Consider the following 10,917-nt stretch of genomic DNA (forward strand, 5'->3'; position numbering starts at 1 on the left):
GCAGCAACAGCAGTACCTCCATCTACAACAGCTTCGGTGGTGGTAGCAGTAGCAGGTCCACCGTCGATGGTGACAGTGTTGTCAGCGGTAGTGGTAGCGGCAACGGTACCACCAACTACAGCAGTTCCGGCGGTGACAGCGGCAGCAACAGTACCATCATCGCCGGCAGCGGTAACGGTAGCGCCAGCAGTACCACCAACTACAACGGTTCCAGCGGTGGTAGCAGCAGCAGCAGCAGCAGCAGCAGCAGTGCCGTCAGCGGTGGCAGCGGTGTCAGTGGTACCAACAGCTCCCCCAGCAGCAGCGGCAGCGGCAGCAGCGGACGACAGCAGTACCAACAGCTGCTGCTCTTTATATGTAATTTGTTATGGGGGAACAAAATGTAGTCCCCCCCTGTTGTAGTTCTTTTAAAAGTAATATTTCCTTAGTAGATTAATAAAATAAAATATAAGTAATGATGTTTTATTCCCACCCCAGTCAGTACATAACTTAACAATGGACGAGGAACACTACATATACCTCACTAGCCTCGACCAAGAAGATATATACAACAACACAAGTTCAGCATTTACAAACACCATCCCCACTCTACATTTAAACCCTTCCATTAAACATGAAGTGGCCTTAGTCAACATACTCCTACCCAGACGAATTAACGCTATCATCAAGGATGAGGGGGAGTCTGGTATAGACGTCTATGCTACTTTTAAGCGAGGAACTCTTTCTAAAAGCCCAGAACATCTCATCTACACCTTCACCCCCAAAACCAACATATTATCCAGAAACATCACATTCATCACGAGTGAGCTTAGCCGACAAATAATCACCGACATGAAGCTTAGCTTCCGAGGTGATTTCAAAATATACTTCTCAGAAAGAGAACCAATCCTCACCTATGATCAATCCTTAGAGCGCGTGTTACTATCCTCTACACTTAACAATGAAGGCACTGGTTCCTTATATTCTCTTAGTCTTCAATTTAAACACAGAATAGCTAATGTACTTGGTTTTGACAGCAGTCGCAAATACACCATTTATCAGGCAAAATCAGATGACATTACAGCAGCCTCAAAGATCGTGGCCTCATTCCCCCCAGACAATGACGGAGGTTGTGACTATTTACTCATTTATAGTGACGTCATCGAGCCGGATCGTTACGGGGGACAAATTGTAAATATCTTAGATGCAATCAATTATCATGACTCTTATTCTAGAGGGGCTCATCCCCTAGTGTACAAGACATTAAATACTAACACGTTGGAGAAGGTGAGCATTAAGATAACAGATCAGTTTGGGCGAAAGGTTAGTTTTGAAGATGGGAGGTCGGTTACGGTAGTCTTACACCTCCGCCCTAAGGTATAACAATATAATCTATATAAATATAAATATATATATATATATATATATATATATATATATATATATATATATATAGAAGTGTTTACCCACATCATCGGTTATTATAAGAAGAGTAGTCGGGATGCGAGTACCTTTCCACACACCCTCCCAGAAGGAGTATGGGGAGATCTTCTCCCCCCTCTCTGGGAGATACGGGGTGAGGGGGGGAGCGATGAATGACATACGCACATTCCAAGCGCCTTATCTCAGATCTGGTGGTGGTTTTTTTGGGACCTTAGCCGGCTTGGCTCGACGAGCCATACCATTTTTCATGAAAACTGTAACGCCGACTGCTATCGATTTTGGGAAAAATGTTCTTGGTGATTTAACCAGTGGTAGACGGGATGTAAAGAGCGCTCTGAGAACTCACGGTATTGATGCTCTTAAGACTGTGGGAAAGAAATTGGTAGCAGGCGGGAAAATTAAAAGACTCTCTAGGAGAAGAAAAAATAAAAATAATAAATGTAAACGAGCCCTTGGGTATAAAAATGATGTATTTTCACTACAGTAAGCAGTCATACTTCACCTTTCGGAGGAGATCATGGCGGAGGCTAGTGGAGCTGGGTTGAAAATCCCTGTAGAATATTATACTTCCAGTATTATTGACCAATTTCCTAGAAGTAACAGAATACGTAATGTGGAGAGTTCAATTGCCTCCACACAGCAAATAGACATTCTACCTGTTAACCTCCCTATTAATCAACGTTTGCGGGATAATTACTTAGAATTCCGCATCCCCGGAACCCAGGGCGCCTTCTTAGATCTAGCTAATATTGTTATAGATTTTAAGGTATCTTTAACGAAAGATGACGATACCACAAAATTGGAAGAGGATGACCATGTGGAATTTGTTAATGGGTTGTCAAATACCATGTTTAAAGGTGTTCAGGTGTTTTTAGGAGAGCAGGTAGTTGAAACAAATTCTAATTTTAATTATTGGTCGTTTATTAAATTAATTACCTCCATGCCTCCATCAAAAATGTCTTCCTTGGGGAGGATTGGAGCCTTTCGTAGGGACTGGAGTGATGATGGTGTAATCCCTAACGAATTTACTAATACATTTTTTACTGGGGCAACCGCCAAGGATAAAAAATTTATGACCGATTTAAAAGGTAAAGGATTGTCAATGTGTTTTCCCCTACTATTGGACGTAACAACCCTAGACCAATACATATTAGATAATATAGATGTGCGCCTAAGATTGGAGCTCTCCCCACATGCTTGGGTGCTAAATACAAGTGTGGACGATGGCTCTAAGTATCGGCTGCATATGGATTATGCTAAGTTGTGGGTAACACGAGTGTTCCCCTACCCAAGTGCTTACCTAGCCTTAAACAGCTCACTGTTAGCATCCCCCGACCCCATAAGCTATACTTTCAATAAAACCATTTCTAAAACATATGTCCTAGCAGGGAATCAAACTAGTCTCTTAATTGATCAGCCTTGGGCGCAAGTAATTCCTCACAGGATATTCATGGTAATTGTGCCAATGAATTATTTCGCTGGCCTTCACCAAGGTAATGGATTATATTTTGAAAATGCAAAACTGAAAAATATCGCCATGTATTTGAACAATAATGCAATTTACCGAATTGGTGGTGATTTCGACAATCATTATGCCCGCCTTTATTACGAAACTTTGAAGACATTAGGCTTAGAGCGTGATTCACTTCTAGCCTATGACACTTTTAATAAGGGAAGATCGATATTCGCCTTTGACTTAACCACCATTCAAACAAAGGATTCCCTCCCTGTGGAGAAATCTGGCAACTTGCGTATGGAGCTTGAGTTTGGCGGTGGTGTTACATATAACAGGCTGGTTTTACTGTTTGGGGAAACGACCGGGGTACTATCCATCGACGGACAGAGAACTGTTCTGTGTGACGTGCGAGCTTAAAAACATAATGAATTGTAATGATATAAATATTAATTTAAAAAATAATCTAGGGGATCGAGCACTCTACCTAGGTTGTTATAATGCTGATGAAATAGAACATTTAAATATCTCATCAAGAAAACCTATTGTTCTCATAACTAATATTTTACCATCACATAGCAGATTAACTATGGGACATTGGGTAGCTATTTATGTTGATAAAGTTAAACATCGAATGTTTTTTTTCGATAGTTATGCAATGTCGGCGGTTACTTATGGACATTATTTTCAAGGATTTATTAAAACTAACACAATAACAAAGGTGTTTGGAATGTGCTACAGACTCCAGAGTGATTTTACCCTTGCTTGTGGACTGTATTGCGTAATGTTCGTCCATAGGGTGAGTCACCTGGGGTTGCCTTCAACAGTACATTACTTACATAATGTATTTTCAAGCGTTAGTTTAAAATTAAATGATAAACGAGCCCTCGCTTATGCGAGACGATATTTTCCTATGAAACATCACTGTGTTAGGACATTTTGTAGAGGAGTAAGGGTTGGTTCTTATAGGTGGTGTAGAGAATATTTTTGTTAGCTAGGCAACCCACCTAACAGGGGGATTACCCCACATATAAAACACCTCTCACCCCACAACCTCCCTAGAAGACCCCCATCCCCCTTATCCTACAAATGGAAGGCGTCTCCCCAGAAACACACGCAGGGAAGATTGAAGTCCTTGAAGGGCCTGGTTAGTATTACCCTCACTTTCTGGTAAAGATTTATTTTTTTTCCCACAATAGAAAGTTTGCTCAACCTCTATTTTACCTCTTCTTTTTTTTTCAGTGCAATTCTTAGGACCTGTCCACATTTGTAGAGTAGTAATTCTACGAGGAAGGTCTGCCCCAAACAAGATGCTGTTACGTACCCTAATTGATGATGCCTGCTGTAGAGGACACAAGGTCGCTCCTGCAGGGGGAGAGGTATGTACTAACTGTTCTTAGAGGAAATAGAATATTTTTCAAATAAAAGATATAGTCCTATAAATTATTTTCCCCATCTCTTTCCAGAACACTTCAGATGAGAGTCAGAAGGAAAGTCGTCCAAAAGGCAACCAGCCAACTCACCCCACTCCCCCAAGAGAGGGGGGAGGGGGTCAAGACCTCCCCCCACTCACCACGGATGGGGAGACGTCAGAATTCTACTCAGATGAGGAAGGGGAGGTGGAGGGGGGAGAGGGATAGGGGCCATAATTAACTTCTTATACATCATTTGTGATTTTTACCTAATAAAACATTAATAAATTCTTTGATTTTTTTTAACCCCTGGAGGAGATTTATAATTTAATACCCCTATATAAGACCCACTCAACCTCCGCTGGGTGTGGAACTCTGCTACGGTAAAGTCAAGGCCATTAGGTGCGAGGAAGGGTACGGGCGACCACCCTCACCGGGAGGAACCTGTTTTACACCTGCCCCATAGAGGGATGTGGGGGCGTAACTGGCACTCACCCACGAGTGTTTATTATACAAATAAATTCATTTTTACTTAAATATATTGTCATACTTTACTGTATAAATGAACATGATCATAGTGGCACATAATAGATACCTATCTTCACTGTTTTTTCGACTGCTACCACTCACACCTTGGGTGACCTAATATGGAGTGGCACTATGTGGCTCCCCGCTTCTGATTTTCTTATCTGATCTACATACATAGGTGGCTCTATCTGTCTCCAAATAATCTACTGTAACGCGTTGGTGTTCGGCTGTTTAAGGCTAGGGGTATGGCCTCGTCACATAGTTATAAAAAAAAATAGAAAAACTGGAACTTCGTCTGTGGTAAGGTAAGGAGAAGACACACAAAACACAAGTAAACTTTAACAATGAAATTTTAATTACGTTAAATAAATCAAAACATGAATAAAATGCACAAACAAATTCTTATAATAAAATCAATCAATCAAAATAATAAGAATACTTAAATGACACAATGAAAAGTTACGTTAAGGCAAAATAACAAGAAGTGCAACACAAAAGTTAAGTGGGAGGTGCTGGAATATTGGCTTAAAGCCACCACCTCTCTCAGTACACGCTAGAGTCTAGCTGGGAGGTGTGATGGCCACGAAAGCACTGAACATTCTGAGGACTGATGTTGGGGCGACCCCAGACATCAGGTAGTATTGGGGGGCGAGTGCAGGTGCAGCCAGACCGGCGACCAATCAGCGGAGCCGTAGCGATCAACGGGTAGTTTGGTGGTTGGAGTTCGAACAGGTGGCTGGCTGCATACGTTTTTGCTCACCCTGGCAAGCCTTGCTGGTGTTGTTGTCGTTGTTGGACATCTCTTCCATAGTCTTTTTATATAATTGTGAAGACGTAATTATGAAGGGAAGAGCAGGCTCAATCTCTTGAAGGAGATTATCGTCACAAGATACTCCTAGAGACTCATTGGGAAGACTTCTACATATACACATGATTAGATCTAGTTGTTTATCCCAATCCTTAGAGGTTTCATTGCAAAACTTCTTCAGGAGTGCTTTAATAGTCTGATGACTACGCTCAAGAGAACCCTGTGAAGCAGGATTATAGGGGCTGGAAAATACCTGTGTGATGTTGAACTCTTCCAGTGTCCTCTTGAAGAGATCACTGGTGAAGTTGGTGCCACAGTCGCTCTGAACCTCCCTTGGAAATCCATACTGGGTGAAGATCTTCAATAAGTGTTTCACCACAGTAGCAGCCGTAATGTTCTTTACTGGAACTGCTATGGGGAATCTGGTGGTAGGACACACGATGGTTAGTTTATAGGCGTTGCCAGAACTGGTCCGAGGTAAAGGACCAACACAGTCTATAATATGTCTGTGGAAAGGTTCCGCAGGCACCTGCATGGGTGTCAGTGGTGCTCTGGGGATAGAGATGTTCGGTTTACCTGCCTTCTGACATGTATGACACTGTTTGACGTACTGTTTGACGCTATTTACCATACCTGGCCAGTAGTAGTCTTGACGGATTCCGTGGTAGGTCTTGTTAAATCCGTAGTGCGAAAGTGCTCCGTGGGCCAGGTGTAGAATAGTGGGCTGGCAGGAATCACTAGTTGTTCGACGTTGGCCCAATCGTCCTCCTCCTTTAGTTTACTGGGTTTATCTGCGGTAGAGCATTTCGTTCTCTAGAAAGAACCCAGGAATACTGTCAGGTCGAGTCTCAGCCTGGAAGAATAATGGTGTCAAGGTAAGATCTTCATTCTGTAACTTACGGAACTCCAACGTGGTCAGATTCGGAGGTAGTTTCTGAGGGTCTTGAGGGACAGCGGTAGCAGTAGAGTCAGCTGGCTGTGGTCGTGCAGCTTGTGCACGGGTGGTCACTTAAACCGGAGAAGAAACTTCATCACTCTCTTGAACCTTTGCTAGAACATACTCAAAGATGGGATTATCCATTACAGAGGTACACACCTGGGGTTTGTCCATGACGATCAGGTTGGTCGGTTGCAGGTCTTCTGCCAAGTCGTTGCCCAGGAGAAGTTGCACTACAGGCATTGGAAAAGGCTTTTCCCTGATGGCGACTTGGACTTCACCGGTCACGAAGGGACAATCCAGGTGGACTCTGGCGAGTGGATAAGGAGTGGTAGCAGTGAGGTCAGTGATGAAGATGGTTTCCCCGGTGTAGGCGATATTGGGCACAGCTGATTTCAAAATAATTGATTGAAGAGCAGCTGTGTCCCTCAGGATCTTCAGTTTGTAACGTCCCTCCGGATCTGAACCGTTGGTAGAGACAGTTCCAGTATACAGGTGTTTACTGAAGAGAGAAAGATCATTAACATGAACACCAACATTCATCACAGGCTTACCGGACTTAGGAGGAGTCTGTTTGGGTTTAGTGGATTCAGAATTACCTTTGTATTGAGACTTACCACATTTATCTATGGTATGTCCATAGAGTCTACAATACTTACAGTACAATTGCGAGCCAGCATGATCGGTACTCACCTTCTCGCAACTGTACCAAGACTTCTTACTGGAAGATGGTTCTGGTGTCATCCGGTGGATGAGGCTGTAAGTGTCAGCCGACTTAGCACACTTTAGGTAGTCGGTCTCTTCTTTATCTTCTAAATATAAACGGACAGGAGGAGGCACACGCCTCAAGAATTCTTCAATTAGCATGAGGTTGACGAGTTCTGCAAAGGTAGAGACATGTGCTGCTTCCAGCCATTTCATAAAATATCTCCTTTTGGTTTTAGCAAAATTCTAGAAAGGTGGTGGTACTTGCCTTTAGGTGGTCACGGAATTTTCTTCGGTAGCCTTCGGTGGAGAGAAGGTAGGCGTCCAACACTGCTTGCTTCAGGGTCTGGTAGTCATTCTCAGACGCCAAAGTACTGAGTGTAACTGCAGCTCTACCTGTGAGATGTACTCTGAGAAGGGTAGCCCATTGGTTGGCAGGCCAGCTAAGTTGATTAGCAAGGGTCTCAAAGGTGGTAAAAAATACGTCGACTTCTGTCTCTACAAATGGTGGCATTAACTTACTTGCATGGGAGATATTGAAACTTACAGGAAGACTGACGGTAGCTTGCTGGCGTTGAGTGAGGTGAGTAGTTTCCAACGCGAATTCTTGTTGACGACATTCCATAGCCAGAGCTGCTTGTTGTTTGTCATGCTCGCGTTGCATCTCCAGGTGACGATGTTTTGCTTCAAGCTGAACTTGTTCACGTTCACGGAGTATTGCAATCTCACGTTCTTGTTCTTCTTTCCTCAAGGCAGCTTCTCGTTCCTTGAGGGCGATTTCTCGTTCCTTTATCTGTAGAGCTTCTTTTGCCAGGGTCACTTCTCGGTCCTTTTCTTCCTTTCGTATGGCAGCTGCTTCCCTTTGCTGCTTTCGTTCGATCTTGGCAAGCTCTAGTTTGAGTTTCATAGCTGCCAAATCAGGTTTATCTGCAATAGAGTAAGTTTCGTGAGTTTCAGAGTCAATCTTACCTTCCTCTAAGAGATGATCCAGTAACAGGTTATGCAGTTCATTTTTGTTGGCTTGGTAGGGAACTTCTAGTCGATACTCATGTGCAAGAGTTTGTAATTCAGTCCTCTTGGCACGACTTAAGTTTCCTTTTTCACCTGCTGGATCTGCACGGAAAGCTTGGAGATGAAACATGGTGAAATTAGCAAATAAATGCACAACGAATATACTGTTGTGATATGGTGAATGTCAGAAACAGGACAACGTGGCAACTGGTACCAATCCTGTGGAATCGTTAACAATTAATGTTAATTTCAAGATGGTAAATGATTAATAAATCAAGATAGCAGGAAATCTTGTACCTGGTACTCAATGTAAAAGGATAATTGCAAGAAAATCCTACTAAGTAAGCGAAACTGAGTTTCTAAAACAAATGAAACAGTTAATTGCCTCAAAAGTGAATTAGGTAGTCCAAGAATGTAGGCATACCTTGCCGAGTCTCTATAGGACATAAGCAAGGTTTTCCCACTGAAATGAAATATGATACTTACAGAATTAGCGAACTTTTGTGCTCTGAAAAAAGACAGCTAATTCCCTACCTAAGTAAATATCATCATCTCTGACCGACGTGTAGGGGTGCGAGGTGTCAACTGGTGACGAGAACTGCTGCTGAGGTCCCAATTCAGCAACAAAGTTCGTGCTAGAAGAACTATGGCCCTCTTTATCCTCCTACAGTCGGATTGCAGAAGATTAGGTGCTCTTGACCCGGGGACAGACCACAGTACCAGGGTACCAATATGATGATCTGCCGAAAATATGAGAAATATCCTAGGGACAAAAGATGGTAAACACGAGTAATAACACGGAGGGAGAGATGACCATTTACGAAAATGACTGAGGCTTACAGTCACCACGTAATCCAAAGTTGTCTCACACTCACCATATGCTACTCTCGGAATGCACAATACACACAGCACCATATGAAAATAAAATTGAATATTGAAAATAGTGAAAAATAACTGTACCAAAGCCAAGTAAGCTTACCACAAGTAAGCTTACGTTCTGGTACTAGTACCTGAGTGAAGCTCCTAGGACAGGCCCCCAATGAAATGTGACGGTAAAGTGTTGGAGTGTTCATGTTCGGCAGTCCTCCAATGGCAGGTGTCAATGCCTTGTCACACTTACAGAAAAAAAAACTGCTTGCCTGTTTGACTGTGGTAAGGTAATGGGAAGACACGCAAAACAAAATATAAACAATGAAGTTTTAATTACTTTAGAAAACAAGATATGAACAAAGACAATCCCTTGGCTTACGTAAAGTTCAAAACAAGTCAACAAACAAAACAACATGAATAATTAATGAATGTAAGATTTACTCTAAAACAAAATAAAGTGCAAGACAATAATAATAAGAATAAGGTGCTGAGAATACTGGCTTGAGCTGCCACCTCCCTTAGTACACGACAGCCAGGGCTTAATCTACCAGAGAGAGATGTCAACTTCTAAGAGCACAAAGATATTCTGAGGAGGACGGCGTGACCTGGCCCAGACGTCGACTCAGGTAGAGGGCGTGAGTGCAGGTGCAGGTGCTGTCGGCGATACACCAGCCAATCAGGAGCAGGAAGGCGGAGAATGGGTAGTTTGCTCGTTGACGACGGGTGGAGAGCCGGTGTGACTGGTGGTGCAAGGTACGCTTTGCTTCTTGGGCAAAACGTTTTGTGATACTGGTGGACGTATCTTTAATATAGCATCTTGTACTTTTAGAATGACGTAAATGATATAGGGAAGAGCAGGCTCAATCTCTCTTGAAAGAGATTATTGTCACAATATATATATATATATATATATATATATATATATATATATATATATATATATATATATATATATATATATATATATATATGTGTGTGTGTGTGTGTATTTCGTCCGTTAGAGCCCAGAACACAGTACTCGGTCTACTATGCAAGACCCGTTTTGCCTAATTAGCCAAGTTTTCCTGAACTTATATATTTTTCACATTTTTTTCTAATGAAATGAAAAACTATCAATTTCATTATCTATGAGGTGTCTGGGGAGTTTCTTATGTGTAGATTGGCCGTTTTTTTTTTGTTTTATAATAAATTATCAATTGTTATAGTAAATTATCACTTACAATTGATAATTTATTATAAAACCAAAAAAACGGCCAATCTACTCATGAAAAACTCTCCAGACACCAAACAGAACGACTTGAAGGAAACCAACGTCATCTATTCCTTCAAATGCCCACTTGGAGACTGTAAGCCCCAAAGAACTCAGTATATAAGCAAGACAACAATGTCTCTTTCCAGGCGACTGACAATGCATAAACAATAGAGCTCCATCCAGGAACAAATAATCTATTCTCACAGCCAGACCTTCACCAGAGAAATCTTAACAAACAACACAGAAATCATCGATAGGTACAGCGATAGGAGGCGGCTCGACATCAGCGAGGCACTTCACATGAAAAAGTTAACACCAACAATCAACAGCCAATTAAGGCACGACATTATTCTACCCACTTCCAGGCACCGTACGGGCCAATAGACCCTCTGCAGTTACTTTGATTCTCGTGTACCCACCTCACACAAAACCTTTGTGTCACCTCATCCAAAACGAATAAAAAGAAAGATTTAGATCAAATGTATCATGCACAGTGTATCAAGTGTATCATAAGTGTAG

At 42.2% G+C, this 10,917-nt stretch overlaps 1 long non-coding RNA gene across 1 annotated transcript; it reads left to right on the plus strand.

The window, feature by feature from the left end:
• Positions 1-3,917: 3,917 nt before the first annotated feature.
• On the plus strand, positions 3,918-4,576 carry LOC138370967 (uncharacterized). Its single transcript, XR_011230280.1, has 3 exons — positions 3,918-4,022; positions 4,118-4,254; positions 4,342-4,576. It is a non-coding gene; the product is annotated as an uncharacterized lncRNA (long non-coding RNA).
• The last annotated feature ends 6,341 nt before the right edge of the window (positions 4,577-10,917 follow it).

The sequence above is a fragment of the Procambarus clarkii genome, chromosome 34, assembly GCF_040958095.1.
Source record: "Procambarus clarkii isolate CNS0578487 chromosome 34, FALCON_Pclarkii_2.0, whole genome shotgun sequence".
Classification (NCBI taxonomy): domain Eukaryota; kingdom Metazoa; phylum Arthropoda; class Malacostraca; order Decapoda; family Cambaridae; genus Procambarus; species Procambarus clarkii.